The sequence below is a fragment of the Eumetopias jubatus genome, unplaced genomic scaffold, assembly GCF_037043125.1.
Source record: "Eumetopias jubatus isolate StellerSeaLion01/CBP00866 unplaced genomic scaffold, mEumJub1_p1.0 scaffold_10, whole genome shotgun sequence".
Classification (NCBI taxonomy): Eukaryota; Metazoa; Chordata; class Mammalia; order Carnivora; family Otariidae; genus Eumetopias; species Eumetopias jubatus.
Genome location: NW_028274816.1, coordinates 94473224 through 94494774, shown reverse-complemented (window position 1 = coordinate 94494774; position 21551 = coordinate 94473224). Strand labels below are relative to the sequence as shown.

At 44.0% G+C, this 21551-nt stretch overlaps 1 pseudogene across 1 annotated transcript; it reads left to right on the top strand.

Annotated features, from left to right (window-relative positions):
* Nucleotides 1-5437: 5437 nt before the first annotated feature.
* On the top strand, nt 5438-18011 carry LOC114196730 (V-type proton ATPase subunit E 1 pseudogene; annotated as a pseudogene). Its single transcript, XR_003606773.2, has 3 exons — nt 5438-5568; nt 10450-10668; nt 16759-18011. The product of XR_003606773.2 is annotated as a V-type proton ATPase subunit E 1 pseudogene (transcript).
* Nucleotides 18012-21551: the final 3540 nt, after the last annotated feature.

Genomic DNA, 21551 nt, shown 5'->3' with positions numbered 1-21551 from the left:
ACCCCCGCAGCGAGAAAGTTACAGAATGTTAAAATATTTTTGGCCTTTGGTCATAAAGGCCATATTATTGCATATCATTTGTGGCACTGAGGGAACTGAGAAACCTGTGAAAACTGGTGAAAAGGGTTTTGAGTCATTAGAATTTCTTACCTTTCTATCTGTTCTCTCTGCAAGGCCCATCCTTTTGCGTGGGTCTATGTAAATTTGATTTATATGCAGTATGACTTTATAAATTCCATATGTTAGAACGTCCATTTGGCTACACGTATCTTTCAAAAATAATAGTGGCTTAAATGTGATAAAAGTTTAGCTTCTCCTCCCTGAGTAATAGAACGCAGCCATCAGTCCAGGGCTAGTATGGAGGCCCCCTAATCAACAGAGACCAAAGACCTCCCCGCCCCAGTCTTATTGCTCTGATGCTGGGTGAGCAACCTCATGATCCAAGCTAGTGGCTACTCAGGTTCCAGACAATACACCCATATTCTAGTCAGTGGGAACTAGGAAGGACCGAAGAAGGGTGCCCCATGCCACCCTTCGAGGATGTTTTCTAGACATTCCACACAACGGTTCTGGTTACACTTCTTTGTTCAGGGCAACTTCTAGCTGCAAGAGAGGCTGCGAATCGGAGTCTGAGCAGGCATGTTCCATCCGAGTTCAAGGAGGAGGAGAATGGATATTGGGGTGTTTGATAAGCCTGCATTCCGAAGCAAGAAGAAAGTAATCACTAAGGAAAATCTAACAACTCTGACTCAGGGGATAGTCTAGGGACTACCTGGGGACCTGGGGGCATAAAGGATATTAGATTTGCGGGTGGATGGACTTGGGCATGTAAGGGGAGACAGGAGATATTTGGAAAGAGCAGAAAATGGGAACAACCCTAAGGATGCTCTGGAAAGTAGGATGGAGGACAGTTCAGACCTCTGGTTAGGAGGTGTGGTATTAAGTGAGTAAGATTCCAGCCACACATGGAGGAAGGGGGAGAAGGAATACAGGACGGGGAAAGAGGCAAGCAAGAAAGGGTGACAGGCGTCAGGCCAGGGAGAGAGGTCAGGAATAATAGGGGAGAAAGTTCAGCTGTTCTAGTCGGCCTGAGGCTGCCTCCTTGGTCTCTGGGGCTGTGGCCTCTGACTTTCTAGGAAAACAGCTTTATTTGGTGCAGTGAACCAGCATCAGGTCAGCGGACTTGATACAAGGGTCAGAAAAAAAAAATTAGACCCCACTGAAAAGAAATACAACTGTGTGCAAGTAGGAATTTTGTTTTATTTTATTTTTTTAAAGATTTTATTTATTTATTTGAGAGAGAGCACGAGAGGGGGGAGGGTCAGAGGGAAAGCAGACTCCCCGCTGAGCAGGGAGCCCGATGTGGGACTCGATCCCGGGACTCTAGGATCATGACCTGAGCCGAAGGCAGTCGCTTAACCAACTGAGCTACCCAGGCACACTTATTTTATTTTTTTTAAAGATTTTATTTATTTGACAGAGAGGGAGAGACAGCGAGAGAGGGAACACAAGCAGGGGGAGTGGGAGAGGGAAAAGCAGGCCTCCCGGGGAGCAGGGAGCCTGATGCAGGGCTCGATCCCAGGACCCCGGGATCATGACCCAAGACGAAGGCAGACGCCCAACGACCGAGCCACCCAGGTGCCCCGCAAGTAGGAATTTTAATAATGACTGGGAAATCAACCCGTGGCCCAGCTGTGTCTTCTGGGATCCCAGGGCTGACTATTATGGGAGGGCCCATGGGTGGTGGCTCCTTGGAGGTCAGCTGAGTACCGTGAAAGCTGGTCATAAGGATTTTGGGTCCATAAGGTTTTGTTTTTTTTTTTTTTTAGGGTCCCTTAAAAAAAAAAACACACACACACACACAAAAACAAAACAAAACTGCCTTACATCCAGTATAGATGTGGCTCCTTTCTTGTGAGAAGAATCACATGGGATATTACAGCCAAACCTATGGAGCAAAAAGAGGTGTTTAGGTAAAATTAGGTTCTTGAAGTTTCCGAGGGAAAGGGCAAGTGTGTTCACAAACACTTCATTTATAGTAAATGTTTATATTATAGCATCCTAGAGCTGAAAGGGACCCTTTTCTTAGGGTATAAATATTTCTACAAAAGGCTGCAGAAAAAAAAAAAAGGTTGCATAGATTGGAGTTTGGTTTGTTTATAGACATTTGCTTTACCCCACTCATGAGAATTTCACGATTGTAGGCACTTGCCTGTGCCAGTAATTTCAAAATCTAAAACTGGTGAATTTTTGCAAGTTTTGCAAAATATTTTGCAAGGCTGGATGCGAATTCCTTTGAAGAGTTTAGGTTGTGGTCAAGGGCCTCAGGAAATCACTCTCCTGAGTCCCCCAAATGGTTCTTTAGAAAGGCAGAGGGAAACCAAGATACTAACCAAAGCAGTGACAACACAGTGGGAAAGTTCTGGTGTCTTTGAGTCTAGACCCAGGCATTGTGATCACATAAATGGCTTGGCCTATTAAAAACACACTGAAGGCAACACATTTTTGTTTCGCAACATATGAGAGGGCGGGTTGCCAAGTACTTGGTTATGAATGTGGAATCCATAAAAAAAAAAAGAAATCTCTGCACTTTGTCACTCTCTTCATACTGGATTAACCCTATAGCATCAGAAATGGCAGAAGAAATTTACTCAAGACATTTGAACAGGGAGCTTGCTTTCTTTGCAGTGACTTTATGTAAAAATGGGAAATCAGCTTCCAGGGAGCCTTCTATAGATAACTGGCTGAGGAACCTTGAACCGTTCCCCTGAAGAGTTACCTGCTGGAGAGAAAGATTACAATTAAATAGAACAGAAAAAGCCTAAGGGTTGTTTTTTCCCTTAAAGTGAAGTTTGACTTATAATTAAAACACACTGTGGTTTTTTTTTTTTAAAGGACCTTAAGGGCCTATTTTTTTCCAGTTGGTTCTTAGCCAAAACCTTCATGACTACTTTCTTTTCTTTTCTTTTTTTTTTTTTTTTGGTGGTGGAATTAGAAGAATGGGATCCTTAATCTTTGACCTAAAGATCAATTAGTCCAACACCCCAATTTAACAAAAATTTTTTTAGTTTAAGTAAACTCCACACCACATGTGGGGCTCGAACTCACAACCCCAAGATCTAGAGTCACATGGTCCACCGACTGAGCCCGCCCATCATGCCTCCAACACCCCAACTTGATAGGCAGGAAGGCCCAGGGAAATAAGTAATCAGCCCAAGGTCTCATGGCCTTTCCAGAACTAAGCCATCCATCTCTGAGTGGGCACTTTTCCCAGTACCTCCTAACACTTCTAAAGACCAGGCTTGCCAGGTAAGGATTCATCCCTAAACTGTACATTTCTTTCTTTTTCTTTAAAAAAAATTTTTTTTAAAGATTTTATTTATTTATTTATTTGACAGAGAGAGACACAGCGAGAGAGGGAACCCAAGCAGGGGGAGTGGGAGAGGGAGAAGCAGGCTTCCCGCCCAGCAGGGAGCCCGATGCGGGGCTCGATCCCAGGAGCCTGGGATCATAACAGCCAAAGGCAGACGCTTAACCGACTGAGCCACGCAGGCGCCCCTTTTTAAAAATATATTTATTTATTTGAGACAGAGAGAAAGAAAGTATGTGAGCATGCGTGGGGGGCAGAGGGAGAGGGAGAAGCAGGCTCCCCACTGAGCAGAGAGCCTGACGTGGGGTTTGATCCCAGGACCCTGAGATCATGACCTGAGCTAAAGGCAGCCGCTTAACCCACTGAGCCACCCAGGTGCCCCTCAACTGTACGTTTCTTGCCGTGCCTGCTGAAGGACAGGCTCTGAACATCCAACTACTAGAATATGGGACTTGGGCTTGTGACCTTCAATTCCAGTTGCAATAGGATCAAGGATGAAAATGTACTCGGACCTCACCCTATTCAGGTGCCCTTTTCCGATGGAAGAAATCTTGGTTCCATCGCAGATGCCAAAAATAAGCCAGCAGGGTTTTTCTGGTTTGTTTCATTTGTTTGCTCATTTGATATTAATTATTAACTGGAACAGGAGAGATGAAAGGCAGGAAGAAAATAAATGGGTATTTTCAAATGCCCTACTTTGAAAATGAAACCTTTGAGGGGCGCCTGGGGGGCTCGGTCGGTTAAGTGGCTGCCTTCAGCTCACGTCATGATCCCAGGGTCCTGGGGTTGGAGTCCCATATCAGGCTCCCTGTTTATCAGGGAGCCTGCTTCTCCCTCTGCCCCTCCCCGCAAATCGTGCTCACTTGCGCGCGCGCTCTCTCTCTCCCAAAAATAAATGAATAAATAAGACTTTTCTTTTTTTTTAATTTATTTGAGACAGAGAGAATGAGAGAGAGAGGGAGAGAGCACATGAGAGGGGGGAGGGTCAGAGGGAGAAGCTGACTCTCCGCCGAGCAGGGAGCCCGATGCGGGACTCGATTCAGGGACTCCTGGATCATGACCTGAGCCGAAGGCAGTCGCTTAACCAACTGAGCCACCCAGGCACCCAAGACTTTTCTTTTTTTTAAGATTTTATTTATTTAATTATTTATTTATTTATTTTTTTAAAGATTTTTTATTTATTTATTTGAGAGAGAGAGAATGAGAGATAGAGAGCACGAGAGGGAAGAGGGTCAGAGGGAGAAGCAGACTCCCCGTCAAGCAGGGAGCCCGGTGTGGGACTCGATCCCGGGACTCCGGGATCATGACCTGAGCCGAAGGCAGTCGCTTAACCAACTGAGCCACCCAGGCACCCGATTTTATTTATTTATTTGACACAGAGAGAGAGAGAAAGAGAGAGTGTACAAGCAGGGGGAGTGGCACAGAGAGAGGGAGAAGCAGGCTCTCAGCCAATCAGGAAGCCCCATGTGGGGCTCGATCCCAGGACCTTGAGATCATGACCCGAGCCAAAGGCAGATGCTCAACCGACTGAGCCAGCCAGGCGCCCCAATAAATAAAAAAATAAAAATAAAAAAAATGAATCCTTTAAAAGTAGGTAACCTTGTTATACAGTCTTACTCTAATCAAGCTATGGTTTGAGATGCCTATTATCCTCACAACCATGGGTGGGAAAGGCTACTTTGTCATTCCCATTTTCCAGATGGGGGAACTACGGCAGAGAGAGGCAAAGGGCTTGCCCAGGGTCATGTGATCCTAGGAAATAGCACTGCTGGGGCCGTGCCCTGGAGTCTGTGCCTCTATTCACAGATGATGGAACTCCAGGCATAACACAGTTTACTCTTCTCTGACCTATCGTTGGATGTATGGATTCTGCCTTCAGGTTGTCTTCTTCCTCTTTGACAGTTCTGTGGCCTTTATTTCCTTCCTGCTCTGCTGTTTCAGGACCGCAGGAAGTCTGGCTTCCTGTCACCATCAGTTTGAGGACCGCCTGCAGAAATGCCAACTCAGCAAAGCAGCGCTCACCACGGGGAGAGCCTGCAAAAGGTCAGAGAACTCAAGGCAGAGGCAGATCCACAGAGGAGCCTGTATGTGTTCACACACAATCACACGGAACATACCTGACTGGCAGAGAGAAGGAAAGGTGGTGGATGCAGGACTGAAAAGTAAAAACAACATAGGTAAAACCGGGGGACGTTACGGTAAGTGAAGTAAGCCAGACACAGAGAGACAGATACTGCATGATCTTGCTTATAGGTGTAATCTAAAAAAAGTAAGGGGGCGCCTGGGTGGCTCAGATGGTTATGCATCTGCCTTCGGCTCAGGTCATGATCCCAGGGTCCTGGGATCGAGCCCCACATCGGGCTCCTGGCTCAGCAGGGAGCCTGCTTCTCCGTCTCCCTCTGCCTCTCTCCCTGCTCATGCTCTTTCTCCCTCTCTGTATCTCTGTGTCTCAAATGAATAATAATAAAAAATAAAATAAAATAAAAAAAGTCAGGCTCCTAGAACCAGAGTGGAATGGTGGTTGCCAGGGACTGCAGGCAGGGTGGGGAAAATGGGGAGATATTTGTCAAAGGGCATAAACTTTCATCAGTTTCCTAAGATGACTAAGCCCTGGGGATCTGATGTATGGTGCAGCATATACTTGAAATTTGCTAAAAGAGTGGATCTCAAGTGTTCTTACCACCACCACCCTTCCAAAAAAAGGGTAACTATGTAAGGTGGTGGATGTATTAATTAACTTGATTATGATATTCATTTCACAATGTATACATATATTAAATCATCACAGTGGACACTTTATTTAAAAAATCACCTTGTACAACCTTAAAAAAAGCAACTTGATAGGTTTAGGGATGCCAGAAACTTTACTTTTATTTATTTATTTATTATTTGTTTAAGATTCTGTTTTTACATAATCTCTACACCCAATGTGGGGCTTGAACTCATGACCCTGAGATCTAGAGTTGCATGGTCTTCTTTTTTTTTTTTTAAGATTTTATTTATTTGGGAGAGAGAATGAGATAGAGAGAGCATGAGAGAGGGGAGGGTCAGAGGGAGAAGCAGACTCCCTGCCGAGCAGGGAGTCCGATGCAGGACTCGATCCTGGGACTCCAGGATCATGACCGGAGCCGAAGGCAGTCGCTTAACCAACTGAGCCACTCAGGCGCCCTTTTATTTATTTATTTTTAAGATTTATTTATTTATTTTAGGGAGAGAAGGAGAGCACACAAGCAGGGGGACGGGCAGAGGGAGGGAGAGAATCTCAAACAGACTCCTGGCTAAGTGCGGAGCCTGACACGGGGTTTAATCCCATGACCCAGAGATCATGGCCCAAGCCAAAATCAAGACTTGGCCATTTAACTCACTGACCCTCCCCCACCCCCGCCCAGGTGCCCCAACCATTTTTTTAAAAAGATTTTAATTTTTTAAACTTAAAAAAAAAGATTTTATTTATTTATTATTTTAAAAATAATTTTTAAAAGATTTATTTATTTGAGAGAGAGACAGAGATAGCGAGCGAGAGAGAGAGAGCACAAACAGGGGAAGCAGCAGCAGGGGGAGAAGCAGGCTCCCCACTGAGCAAGGAGCCCCATGTAGGGGTCGATCCCAGGACCCTGTGATCATGACCTGAGTCGGGGGCAGCCGCTTAACTGACTGAGCCACCCAGGTGCCCCTAAAGATTTTATTTTAAAATAATATCTACACCCACTGTGGGGCTTGAATTTGCAACTCCAAGATCAAGAGTCTCATGCTTCACTGACTGAGCCAGCTTATAGATTTTATCCAACTTTTGGCTATTATAAATAAGGCTGCTATGAACAATCTTGCATATTTTTTAAAAAATTCAATTCAATTAGCCAACATGCAGTACATCATTAGTTTCTGATGTAGTGTTCAATGAGTCATTAGTTGCATGTAACAGCCAATGCCCATCACATCATGTGCCCTCCTTAATGTGCATGTTTTTTGATACACAAGTTCACTTATTTCTGTTGGGCGTATTCCTGAAGTGAGATTGCTAGATTAGAGAGCATGTGCAATTTTAGTAGATATTGCCAATTTTTCAAAGTGGTCGTACCAATGTAAGCTCCCACCCAACTGGGTTTGAGATTCTGTACCACATTCTTACTGCTGTCTGCACTGTCGCTCTTTTAGATTTTAGCCATACTCCTGGGTATGCGGTGATGTCTCATTAGGATTTTCATTTGCATGTCCCCGACTAGAGTGAGGTTGAAAACCTTTTTTTTTTTAAGATTTTATTTATTTGAGAGAGAGAGAGAGAAAGAGAGAATGAGCAGGGTGAAGAGCAGAAGGAGGTGGAAAAGCAGACTCTGTGCTGAGTGCAGAGGAGCTCCGACAGTTTTTTTTTTAATTAATTTATTTATTTTTGGTAATTTCTACACCCAATGTGGGCCTTGAACTCATGACCCCAATATCAAGAGTCTCCTGCTCTTCCAACTGAGCCAGCCAGGAGCCCAGAGGCTGAACACTTTTAAACATGTTTATTGGTCACTTGGATATCCTTTCTGGTGAACTGCCTGTTGAATTCTTTTATTTACTTTTCTTTTGGGTTGTTTGTGTGTTTTTTATTGATCTATGGTTGTTTATATATTCTGGATATGCGCCCTTATATGTGTTGCAAATATCTCTTCCCACTTGTGACTCGCCTTTGTGCTTTTTTAATGATATCTTTAAAAGATTTTATTTATTTATTTGAGAGAGACTGAGAGATAGAGAGCACGAGAGGGAAGAGGGTCAGAGGGAGAAGCAGACTCCCCGCTGAGCAGGGAGCCCGATGTGGGACTCGATCCCGGGACTCCAGGATCATGACCTGAGCCAAAGGCAGTCGCTTAACCAACTGAGCCACCCAGGCGCCCTTAATGATATCTTTAAATGTCCATAAATTCGGGCGCCTGGGTGGCTCAGTTGGTTGGGCGATTGCCTTCGGCTCGGGTCATGATCCTGGAGTCCCGGGATCGAGTCCCGCATCTGGCTCCCTGCTCAGCGGTGAGTCTGCTTCTCCCTCGGACCCTCCCCCCTCTCATGCTCTCTCTCTCTCTATCTCATTCTCTCTCTCTCAAATAAATAAATGAAATCTTTAAAAAAAATAAATGTACATAAATTCATTTTATTTTTTATTTTTTAAGATTTTATTTATTTGACAGAGAGAGCACAAGCAGAGGGAGAGAAAGGGAGAAGCAGGCTCCCCGCCGAGCAAGGAGCCCGACGCGGGACTCGATCCCAGGACCCCGGGATCATGACCGAGGCCGAAGGCAGCTGCTTAATTAACTAACTGAGCCACCCAGGTGTCCCAAATTCTTCATTTTAATGTAGTTAAGTTTAGTGTTTTCCTTTTGGTTAGTGGGTTTTTTTTGTGTGTGTCTTGTTTAAGAAGTCCTTCTTGCCCTTGGGTTGTAAAGAGAGTTTTTGGGGTTATCTTCTGGTTCTGAATTCTGAATCTACCAGTATGGTAGCCACTTGTGGCTACTGACATGAGACTTAATTAAAATGAAATAAAATGAAAAAAAAAAAGCGGTCTCTTGGTTCTCTAACAACCTGCCCTATTGAACTTCTTGGTGGAGCTGGTGCCCTTCTGACCAGCACATTCCTTATGGCCTGGTAAATAGTGTGTCTTGTGAGCCTTTCTGGTGAGTCTTGCTACTTAGTGTTCTTAGTACCCTAAACCTTTCAATTCACTTCACCTTTTATCATGGCAATTCTGGATCCTTTTTTTTTTTCTAAAGATTTTATTTATTTATTTGACAGAGAGGGACACAGCGAGAGAGGGAACACAAGCAGGGGGAGTGGGAGAGGGAGAAGCAGGCCTCCCGCGGAGCAGGGAGCCCGATGTGGGGCTCGATCCCAGGACGCTGGGATCATGGTCTGAGCCAAAGGCAGACACTTAACGACTGAGCCACCCAGGTGCCCCGCAATTCTGGATCCTTAACAGAACAATACAGCCTATATTTCAGCAGAGCACTCTCGAGTCAACAGACTCCTCTTTACCCAGTTTCATATTCTGGCCCCTTTGACCAACCACTCTTAGAATGAAGTCCCTGGCTGCTGCCAGGGCCTACTGGTGAGGTCTGGCCACCCTTTTGTGGGGTATGGTCCCTTCACATGTCCCTGGCTGGCATTTGCTGTGTTAAGCTAGTTATAGGCAAAGTGGCTGAGGAGGGGTGATTCTCAGAGGGGCCTATTCTGTTCACAGAGCAAGGCTTCTGCGTGCTGTTCCAGCAAGTAGGAGTGCTAGCTCTTACTGGGAGGTTTGGGGATGATGGGCCCCTTCGGCAGGATCAGTAGGTTCACGGGAGTCTAGAGAGTGAAAATCTTCAGAGCCAGTGTCCGTATGTGTTTATCCCCTCTAGAGTCCTGACATAACAGACTTTGCCCCTTTGTTGGGCGTTTCATGTTCTTTGGCTTGGTCCTTAGCTTTCTCTGCCTTGCAACCGCAGATGAGAGTTTCGTTCTATGCACCTGAGGGGGCTGGTTTTCACACCTGGCTTTCCATTGCCTACTACCTTCCGCTGTTCATCATCTTCTTGTAGAACATTCACGATGGTTAGCAATCAGCATCCAAATCTATTTTCTCTATAGCAACTATCTCCTCCAAAAGTCTCAAGTGCCTGATTCACATCTGCTAGTGCTTTCACTTCGACCTGGACACACTTCTTCTCATGTACCTATATTAAGGCTGTGAGCAACTGAACCCGCACCTTGTGCCAAGGGCTGTGTTGAGACCCACTAACTTCATACAAGTGACGGGGACCTCCTCCCCAGCCTGTTCCAAATCCATCTTGTTGCCTGCTCTTGAAAACTACAGGTATCAGCTGTCATGGGTCAGATTCTTTGGACGCAGAGGCAGAGACACACTGTGGGGTGCAAGGTGTTTATAGGGATCGATACTTGTGGAAAGAAGGGGAGGCACCAAGATCAGGCAGAGGAAGGAGTCAAAAGAATGAGGCCAGTCCAACAAAGCTTCAGTCAATAATGTGGCCGAGAGTTGCCTTCAGTCTCAAGGGCTTTTGAGTGTCCTGCATGAGGTCGTAATGGCGATTTTATGTTCCTGTCTCATTCAGTCACTGGATGTGTGCTGCTCTGGGACCCGTGTGCCCTCAGGCGAGGCAGCTGTGCCCCTGACACAGATCCTGAAGGAGCTGGAAGCTGGAGGCTGTGTGTGGACCACATCTGCATGGCTGAGCAGAAAGTTCCTTCCTGAGGGCGTCTCGGTGACATTCCCATGTCTGCCACACATTGTGTACTCCAATTTAGGCTTTCTTTTACTTCTTTCAATGATGGTTAGTTTTACGTAAAGGTCTGGCATATATTTAATTAGATCTATTCCTATGTACTCAGTATAATTTGACACTGTGGTATCATTTTATTTTATTTTAAAAGATTTTATTAATCTATTTGAGAGAGAGAGAACATGTGCAAGAGGAAGCATGGGGGCGGTAGGGGCAGAGGGGGAGGGAGAAGCAGGCTCCCTGCTGAGCAGGGAGCTGGACATGGGACTCGATCCCAGGACCCTGAGACCATGACCCGAGCCGAAGGCAGACACCTCACTGACTGAGCCACCCAGGCGTCCCTAGAAATACATTTTAATATTGATATTAGCAACCTTCCTAAACTCATTTATTAATTCTAATTATGTATTTGTGGGTTTTCCTACATTCATAATCAGGTCATCTTGTGAAAAAGGATAGTTCTTCCTTTTCCTAAAGATTTTTATTTATTTATTTTGAGAGAGAGAGAATGAGAGAGAGAGAGAGCACATGAGATGGGGGGAGGGTCAGAGGGAGAAGCAGACTCCCTGCTGAGCAGGGAGCCGGATGCGGGACTCGATCCAGGGACTCCAGGATCATGACCTGAGCCGAAGGCAGCTGCCCAACCAACTGAGCCACCAAGGGGCCCAGTTCTTCCTTTTCAAACTTAACACCTTTTACTTTTTTCTTATGCTACTTACAACACTGGCTTTGTCCTTCATTATGATGCTGGACAGGAGCAGTCAAAGCAGGGGCGCCTGGCTTGTTCAGTCAATGGAGCGTGTGACTCCAGATCTCGGGGTTGTGAGTTCAAGCCCCACGCTGGGTGTGGAGCTCACTTAAAAAAGGAATAGAAGTGGGCGCCTGGGTGGCTCAGTTGGTTAAGCGACTGCCTTCAGCTCAGGTCATGATCCTGGAGTCCTGGGATCGAGTCCCGCATCGGGCTCCCTGCTCAGCGGAGAGTCTGCTTCTCCCTCTGACCCTCTTCCCTCTCGTGCGCTCTAGCTCTCATTCTCTCCCTCTCAAATAAATAAATAAAAATCTAAAATAAATAAATAAATAAATAAAATCTTAAAAAAAAATCTTTAAAAAAAAAGGAATAGAAGTGGTCAAAGCAGGCATCCTTGTTGCCAATTCAAAGGGAAAACTTTCAATATTTCACTACTTGGTATAATGCTTGTAGGTTTTTGTACACCTACACTTTGTTGGAGGTTTTGTACGACCTTAGATCAAGTTGAGAAAACTCTTTTCTATTCCTACTTTGCTAGTACATATATTTTTAAAAATCATAAATGGTGTTGAATGTTTTCAACACTTCCTTACATCTATTAAGGTGATCATAGGATTCTTTCCTTTTAGTCCAGTAATATGGTGTATTACACTGAATAATTTTTGACATGATAAGCCAACCTAACATTCCTACAATAAGCCCATGTTGGCTATGAGGTATAATCTTTATATATTGCTGGATTTGCTTTGCTGATTGTTCAGTTTTGCATCAAAGTTTATGAGTGAGATTAGTCTATTTTCCTTTTTTTTTTGGTATTTTAGTTTTTGGTATCAAGGTTATGTTGGCCTCAGAATGAGTTAAGGATTATTTCCTTTTCCTATTCTCTGAAGGAGTTGGTCTAAGATCGGTGCCATTCCTTTTTTTTTTTTAATTTGAAAGTCATGTCCACACCCAATATGAGGCTCAAACTCACAACCCCGAGATCAAGTGTCACATCCTCTACCAACTGACTGAGCCAGCCAGGCGCCCCTGAAGATTTTAAATTATAGGCTTAATTTTAAACAGTAGATATAGGACTATTCAGCTTTTATGTTTCTTATTGTGCCAGTTTGGGAAACTGTATTTTTAAGTAATTTGTCTATTTTAATCAAATTTTTAGACTTATTGGCATAAAGCTGCTCATAGTATTGTCTCATTATCTTTTTAATGATTGAAAAATCTGTAGAAATGTTCCCTTTTAAATTTCTTGACATTATTTGTGCTTTTTAAAATTAATCTCACCAGGGGTTTATTAATTTTATTAGTCTTTCCAAAGAATTAACTTTTGACTATGTTTCCATTTATTTGCACTTTCATTGTGCTTAATTAGCTGTTCTTTTTCTAATTTCTTGTGAAGAATACTGCTTATTCTTGTTTTATTTTCTATTACATGCATTAAAAAAATATAACTTTCCATGATAGTGTGGCTTTCACTACGTCTTAATTTGGGGATATAGTATTTCAAAAATGTTTTAGTTTAAGATATTTTCTAATTCCCAGGACGCCTGGTGGCTCAGTCGGTTAAGCGTCTGCCTTGGGCTCAGGTCATGATCCCAGGGTCCTGGGATTGAGCCCCACATCGGGCTCCCTGCCCCCCGGGGAAGCCTGCCTCTCCCTCTGCCTGCCACTCCCCCTACTTGTACTGTCATTCTCTCTCTCTCTAGCAGGTAAACAAAATCTTTAAAAAAAAAAAAGATATTTTCTAATTCCCACTGTGATTTTTTGAAAATCTACGAGTTATTCAGGAACATATAGTTTTCAAATATGTAGGTTTTTTTTTTTTACTTACCTTTTTTCTTCTCATTTTCTAGCTTAATTGCATCATGGTCTGAGCATGTACTCTGTATAATTTAGAGCATTTGTTGAGACTTGCTATATTGCCTGGCATTTTCATAAACATTCCATGTTCACTTAGAAAGAATTTGTGATCTGCAGTTATGAGTGCAGTATTCTATATATATATCTATTAGGTAAAGTTGGCTTATCCAGTTGTCCAAATCTATTTCTTACACTTTTCATCTGTATGTCCTTTTTTTTTTCTTTAAAAATTTTATTTATTTGACAGAGAGAGACGGAACACAAGCAGGGGGAGTGGGAGAGGGAGAAGCAGGCTTCCTACCGAGCAGGGAGCCCGATGCGGGGCTTGATCCCAGGACCCTGGGATCCTGACCTGAGCCGAAGGCAGACGCTTAACGACTGAGCCACCCAGGCGCCTCCATCCGTATGTTCTAACAGTTGCTTATACAGAGATCTTCTGCTAGAATTGTAGTATTGCCTCTATTTCCTTGCAATTCTGTCCACGCTTTTGCTTTATATATGTTGATGATATGGGTATTAGGCTCACAGAAATTTACAATTGTTATATCTTCTTGGTGAATTAAGCATATTATCATTATGAGTTGTCCCTCATAAAGATTTCTAGTAATGCTTTTTGCCATAAAGCCTACTTTCTTTTGGTTAGTTTTTGCATGGTTTGCCTTCTTAAATTTGTTTTTATTTTACTTATTTATCTATTTATTTTAAAAGATTTTATTTATTTGAGAGAGAAAGAGAGAGAGAGAACAAGCTGGGGGGAGAGGCAGAGGCAGAGGGAAGCAGACTCCCCACTGAGCAGGGAGCCTGATGTAGGGCTCCATCCTAGGACCCTGGGATCATGACCTGAGCCGAAGGCAGACACTTAACCAACGGAGCCACTCAGGTGCCCCTTAAATTTATTTTTTTTTTAATTTGTTTTTATTTAGGGCGCCTGGGTGGCTCAGTTGGTTAAGCGACTGCCTTCGGCTCAGGTCGTGATCCTGGAGTCCCGGGATCGAGTCCCATATCGGGCTCCCTGCTCAGCGGGGAGTCTGCTTCTCCCTCTGACCCTCTTCCCTCTCGTGCTCTCTGTCTCTCATTCTCTCTCTCTCTCAAATAAATAAATAAAATCTTTAAAAAAAATAAATTTGTTTTTATTTAAAAATTTGTGGTAAAATACACCTAGCATACAATTTGCCATCTTAGGGCGCCTGGGTAATTTGTTATTGTGGTGCTGCCTTATCTCACTTAGCATAATGTCCATAAGGTCCAGCCATGTTGTAGCCTGTGTCTGGACTTCCTTCCTTTTCAAGGTTGGATAGTATTCCATTGTATGCATATGTCACATTTTTTTATCCACTCATATGTTGATGGACACTTAGGTTGCTTCTCTATTTTTGCTCTTGAGAATAATGCTGGTATGAACCTGGGTGTACAAATACCTGTTTGAGGGGCACCCTCATTTAAGCGTCCTGGTCTTGATCTCAGGGTTGTGAGCTCAAGCCCCACATTGGGCTCCACGCTGGGTGTGGAGCCTACTTACAAACAGCAACAACAGCAAAAAACCTGTTTGAGTTGGTGCTTTTTGCTTTGGGTATATACCTGGTAGTGGAATTGCTGGGTCATATGGTAACTGTTTAATCTTTTGAGGAACTGCCATAGTGTTTTCCATAGTGGCTGCACCATTTTACATTCCCATTAGCAAAGCAAAGTACATGGTTTTTCATTTCTCCACATTTTCTCCTACACCTGTGATTTTTTTTTTTTTTTAAGTAATCTCTGTGCCCAATGTGGGGCTTGAACTCACAACCCGGAGATGAAGAGTCACATACTCGGGGCACGTGGGTGGCTTATCGGTTGAGTGTCTGTCTTTTGGTTTCAGCTCTGGTAGTGATCCTGGGGCTGTGAGACTGGGCCCCACGTGGGGCTCTATGTTCAGCGAAGAGTTTGAAGATGGTTTCTCTCCCTCACCTTCTGCCCCTCCCCCTACTCTCTCTAAATAAATAAATAAAACCTTAAAAAAAAAAGTCATATGCTTCACTGCGTGAGGAAGCCATGCAACCCTTCTATACCTGAGATATATATATACATATACATGTATATATATATATTAAGATTTTATTTATTTATTTGACAGAGAGAGAGAGGGAGAGAGAGAGAGCACAAGCAGGGGGAACGGCAGGTAGAGAGGGAGAGAGAAGCAGGCTCCCTGCCATGCAAGGAGGCTGACTTGAGGCTTCATCCCAGGACTCTGGGATCGTGACCTGAGCTGAGGCAGACACTTAACCGACTGAGCCACCTGGGTGCTCCTATATATATATTTTTTTTGATAATAGCAATCCTAATGGGTTTGAGGTGATACTCTTGACTCAAAGAGTTGTCAAAAGGAAAGGGCTGTAGCGTACAAGGACCCCAAATTTCAGAATTACCTCCCTTTTCTGTCTACCCTGGTAGTTTTTCACTTTTGTTAACCTTCCAGATGTGTTCCAGCACATGTTTTGAAGAATATATTGTCCATCTGTTTGGGTTGTCCTCAATGGTAGGGCAGAAGCAGAGAGTAAGGTTCCAAGAACTTGCTACCCTTTTTTTAAAAGTTGTATATATTTATTTTAGAGAGAGAGAGAGAGCATGAGTGGGGGTTGGGGGTGAGGAGAGGGAGAGAGAATCCTTAAGCAGACTCTGCTGAATGTAGAGCCTGACACAGAGCTCAAACCCAGGACCCTGAGATCATGACTTGAGCTGAAATCAAGTCAGCTGCTCAATCGAATGAGCCCCCCAGGCACCTGGGATTTACTATTTATTTTTTTACTCCATCTTACCTCTCACTCCTCTCTCTCTATAATTTATAAAGATTCATTTTATTTTAGGGGCACCTGGGTGGCTCGGTCACTAAGCGTCTGCCTTCGGCTCAGGTCATGGTCCCAGGGTCCTGGGATCGAGCCCCGCATTGGGCTCCCTGCTCCGCAGGAAGCCTGCTTCTCCCTCTCCCACTCCCCCTGCTTGTGTTCCCTCTCTCACTGTCTCTCTCTGTCAAATAAATAAATAAAATCTTAAAAAAAAAGATTTATTTTATTTTAGAGAGATGGGGGAGGGGCAGAGGGAGAGAGAGAGTTTTAAGCAGACTCTGTGGTGCTCACGCTGCCCAGCTTGGGTCTTGATCTCCCAACCCTGAGATCAGGACCTGAGCTGAAATCTAGAGTTGGATGCTTAACAGACTGAGCCACCCAGGTGTGCCTGCCACATCTTTATTTTAAGTGACAGACATCCTAGCTGAGCGCTCACTGTTCAAATCAAAAGGCAGTGAGTTCTTTTTTTTAATTAAGTTTTTTTAATTTTAATTTCAGTATAGTTAACAGACAATGTTGTGTTAGTTTCAGGTATACAATATAGTGATTCAACAACCCTATACATCCATCAGTGCTCTTCACAATAAATGTACTCTCAATCCCCATCTCCTATTTCCCACATTCTCCCCCCACCTCCCCTCTGGTAACCATCAGTGTGTTCTCTGTAGTTAAGAGTCTGTTCCCTTGGATTTTCTTTTCCCCTTCCTTCCACAGCCCCCTTCCAGCCTAAGCTAGAGCCAGTGGGCCTCCCGTCTAGCAGAGCTTTCGCAAAAGCAGATTAAGCATATGATGGCTTTTATTGAACAAGGAGCCAATGAGAAAGCAGAGGAAATAGATGTGAAGGCAGAGGAAGAGTTCAACATTGAGAAAGGTCGTCTTGTGCAAACCCAAAGACTGAAGATTATGGAATACTACGAGATGAAAGAAAAGCAGATTGAGCAGCAGAAGAAAATTCAGATGTCTAATTTGATGAATCAAGCAAGGCTCAAAGTCCTCAGAGCAAGAGATGACCTTATTACAGACCTACTAAATGAAGCAAAACAGAGACTCAGCAAAGTGGTAAAAGATACAACCAGGTACTAGGTGCTGCTGGATGGACTGGTCCTTCAGGGTTTGTACCAATTGTTAGAGCCTCGAATGATTGTTCGTCGCGGGAAGCAGGATTTCCCTCTGGTAAAGGCTGCAGTGCAAAAAGCGATTCCTATGTACAAAATTGCCACCAAAAAAGATGTTGATGTCCAAATTGATCAGGAGGCCTACCTGCCTGAGGAAATAGCTGGTGGAGTTGAGATCTATAATGGGGATCATAAAATAAAAGTTTCTAATACCCTAGAAAGCCGGCTGGATCTCATAGCCCAGAAGATGATGCCAGAAGTACGGGGAGCCTTCTTTGGTGCAAATGCCAACAGGAAGTTTTTTGACTAAACCTTTGGGCGAGGTGGAGTTCATTCACTGCTCTCCTTCTGTCATGCGGACGTTTCTGATATTTGAAGAAACAAGATATCTGCGTGGCTTCCTCTTTGCTGTTCTAATATTCTGTATTCATCAGTGGATCCTCTCTGTAGCTAATGCCCTTGGCCTAATTGTTAACAGGAGAGAAAGTTTCACTTACTATGATCAGGAAACCTCCTTCTTAGCTTACTGAAAGTAGCACAACTTCCATTTGCTTCTGTAGCATGAAGGTGAGGGTATCAGATGGTGGTTAGCGGAGGTTCCCCGAGTCTCTGCTCTTCCTCTCGTCTTCTGCTGTCAGTTCTCGAGTCTAGAGGGTGACGTGTGTGGTGTTCTCTGACATTCAGTCTCTGCTCTTTAGGCTTCAGATGCATGGGGTGCATGCATTCCTGCCAGCACTAGTAGCTTCACTGTTCACCTGTTTGGGCCTAGAAGCGTTCCTCATCTGTAAATGTGATTTAGAATCTAAGCCATGAATCGGTCTTATTTATTAAAACAAAAGGTTTACATGGAAAAAAAAAGAGTCTCTTCTTGGTTTGTCTCTCTATTTTTACTTTGTTTTGTTTGTTTCTTTTTTAAAGATTTTATTTATTAATTTGACAGAGACAGCGAGAGAGGGAACACAAACAGGGGGAGCGGCAGAGGGAGAAGTGGGCTTCCCGCTGAGCAGGGAGCCCAATGCGGGGCTCGATCCCAGGACCCTGGGATCAGGACCTGAGCCTAAGGCAGACGCTTAACGACTAAGCCATCCAGGTGTCCCTACTTTGTTTTGTTTCTTAAATTCCACATACGACTGGAAGCACATGGTATTTGTCTTTGACTTTTCACTTAGCACTATAGTCTCTAGCTCTATGTTGTTGCAAATGGCAAGATTTCCTTTTTTCTTTTTAAAGATTTTTATTTATCTATGAGAGAGAGAGAGCACATGAGAGGGGGGAGGGTCGGAGGGAGAAGCTGACTCCCTGCTGAACAGGGAGCCCGATGCGGGACTTGATCCAGGGACTCCAGGATCATGATCTGAGCCGAAGGCAGTAGCTTAACCAACTGAGCCACCCAGGCACCCAAGATTTCCTTTTTTTAATGGCTAATAATATTCCACTGCATATATATATATACCATCTCTTCTTTATGCATTTATCTATCAATGGACAGCTGGGCGCTTCATAATTTGGCTATTGTAAATAATGCTCCAATAAACGTATCCCTTTGAATTAGTGTTTTTGTAATTTTTGGGTAAATACCCAGTAGTGCAATTCTTTGAGGAACCTCTATAGTGTTTTCTACAGTGGCTGCATCAGTTTGCATTCTCATCAAGAGTGCACAAGAGTTCCTTTTTCTCCACATCCTCCCCAACACTTGTTGTTTCATGTTTTTTTATTTTTAGTCATTCACAGGTGTGAGGTAATATCTTATTGTGGTTTTGATTTGCATTTTCCTGATGATGAGTGATGTTGAGCATCTTTTCATGTGTCGCTTGGCCACCTGTATGTCTTCTTTGGAGAAACGTCTGTTCTTATCTTCTGCCATTTGTTTTTTAAGATTTATTTGAGAGACAGAGAGAGAGAGAGTGGGGGGGGCAGAGGGAGAGGGAAAGAACCTCAAGCAGACTCCCTGCAAAGCTTGGAACCCAACGTGGGGCTTGATCCCACAATCCTGAGACCATGACCTGAGCCAAAATTGAGAGTCAGATGCTTAACCGACCAAGCCGAGGCGCCCCACCTTCTGCGCATTTTTAATTCTTTTTTTTTTTAAGATTTTATTTATTTGACAGAGAGAGCACAAGCAGAGGGAGAGAGAGGGAGAAGCAGGTTCCCCGCTGAGCAAGGAGCCCGATGCGGGACTCGATCCCAGGGCCCCAGGATCATGACCTGGGCCGAAGGCAGCTGCTTAACTGGCTGAGCCACCCAGGCGTCCCTTCTGCGCATTTTTAAATTGGATAATTTGTGTTCTTTTGGTATTGAGTTTTATCAGTTCTTTATAAGTTTTAAATACTATCCTTTTACTGGATATATCATTTACAAATATTTTCTCCTGTTTAGTAGGTTGTCTTTTAGTTTTGTTGATTGTTTCCATTGCTGTGCAGAAGCTTTGTATTTTGAGGGCGCCTGGGTGGCTCAGTTGGTTAAGCGACTGCCTTTGGCTCAGGTCATGATCCTGGAGTCCCGGGATCGAGTCCCACATCGGGCTCCCTGCTCGGCAGGGACTCTGCTTCTCCCTCTGACCCTCTTCCCTCTCGTGCTCTCTAGCTCTCATTCTCTCTCTCTCAAATAAATAAATAAAATCTTTAAAAAAAAAAGCTTTGTATTTTGATATAGTCCCAATTGTTTATTTTTGCCTTTATTTCCCTTGCATCAGGAGACAGATCTAGAAAAATATTATAATGGCTGATGTCAGAGACATTACTGCCTGTGCTCTCTTCTAGGACTTTTAAGGTTTCAGAATAGGCAGGAAATTCTTGCTAGATTGTGGGAAGAAAAAGAAGAAAATTCATGGAAGAGAAGGGAGAGGGGGAGAATGAAGCAGGACTTGGGTGGAATAGAGAGGGAGGAGGTGGAAAACTAGGAGGAAGAAAAGGAGAAGAAAAAGGTGAAAACAGGGAACAAAATGAAAGGGAACTCTTTGTGGTTTTATCAAAGCCTTGTGTCCAGTGATTCTCTCGGAACCCACAGTTTCTGCTTCTTTAGCAAAAACAAGCTAAAATGTCTTTCTTATTGTCCTTTCTTTGTCAGCCATTCACTAATTTTCATGAGTGGTTGTGGAAAAGGGAATTCATTCACTCAACAAGTAGTCATTAAGTACTTACTGTATGCTAAGTCTTGTTGTGGGCACTAAGGATAAACATATAAATGAACAAAACATATGCTGTAAATCCTTGCCTTCATTGAACTTGCATGTTAGTGGGCTACAGTAACCCCGGTGTAGTCATTAAGATGCTAAATGCTACAGCAAATAAACAAGTTGTCAGTGGATTAATGTAATAAACGTCTATCGTCTATTCAGCTTAGTGTCGGATGCAAGTATTTTTGTTTTTTTAGAGAGAGTGTGAGAGTGTGAGTGAGCAAGAGAGGGGTAGGGGCAGAGGGAGAGGGAGTAAGAATATTTTTATTTTATTTATATTTTAAAAATATTTTATTTATCTGAGAGAGAGGGCGCGTGCGTGCGAACATAAGTGGGGGAGGGGCAGAGGGAGAGGGAGAAGTAGACTCCCCACTGAGCAGGGAGCCCGATGCTATGAGGGGCTCTATCCCAGGACCCTGGGATCATGACCTGAGCCAAAGGCAGACGCTCAACCGACTGAGCCACCCAGGCGCCCTTTTTTATGTTATTTTAAAAAATATTTTATTTATTTATTTGACAGAGAAAGAGAGCACACACACAAGTAGGCAGAGCGGCAGGCAGAGGGAGAGGGAGAAGCAGGCTTCCCACTGAGCAGGGAGCCCGATGGGGTGCTCAATCCCAGGATCCTGAGATCACGACCTGAAACCAAGTGTCAGATACTTAACCGAATGAACCACCCAGGTGCCCCATGATGCATGTATTTTTTTTTTTTAAGATTTTATTTATTTGAGAGAGAGAGAGCACGAACACAAGCCAGTGGGGAGGCAGAGGGAGGGGGAGAAGCAGGCTTCCCATTGAGCAGGGAGCCCGATGCGGGGCTCGATCCCAGGACCCTGGGATCATGACCTGAGCTGAAAGCAGCCGCTCAACCGACTGAGCCACCCAGGCGCCCCTGCATGTATTTTTGATCAGGCAGATTTCCATAGTCATATTTTTGCTCTGAGTCCATCTGCAAGAAGTAGTCACAAGGCTGCAGCCAGCTTCAAGGGCATGGATGGGAAATGTGGTTCTTGGCAGCAAACAGACATCTTTGGTGATCAGCAAGCTGACTCCTCACATGGAGACAGATAGACAAGAAACTGATTAACTAAGCAAATTACCTATCATGTCAGAAGGTTATAAATGCCATGGAAGAAAAGCAGGGAAAGAAATAGAGAGTATGTGTTTGAGGAATATTGAAATTTGAAGTAGGACCATGAGAAGCAGACACCCTGGGG